We start from the raw sequence: 355 nt of genomic DNA, 5'->3' as shown, positions 1-355 counted from the left end.
TTGTAAATAAATAAGTAAAAACTAAGGGGAAAAAAGATTTACAACATACTGTAATCTCCCAATTTTGATTTTGGCCTAAAAAAATTGCAGGGTTCACATACACATTTAGGGTACATATATACCTTCAAACCATGCTATTAAAATAGAACATTTCTAATCAAAAACACAAATAAATTATAACAAAAAACATTTATAATCAGGATAAGGAATTATCTGTCATGCTATAATTTTTAATTTATCTTTTCTCCAAATAATAAAAGATGTTTGTATAAATACCCTGTAGAAGAGTGCAACAATGAGTCATACTGTATCACTGATGTGTCTTTTGGGGTTAGGTTTATGACACATTCTGTCT

This window comes from Vipera ursinii (assembly GCF_947247035.1).
Source record: "Vipera ursinii genome assembly, chromosome: 1".
Lineage (NCBI taxonomy): Eukaryota > Metazoa > Chordata > Lepidosauria > Squamata > Viperidae > Vipera > Vipera ursinii.
The sequence above is the reverse complement of the archived record's forward strand: the minus strand, read 5'-3'. Positions refer to the sequence as shown.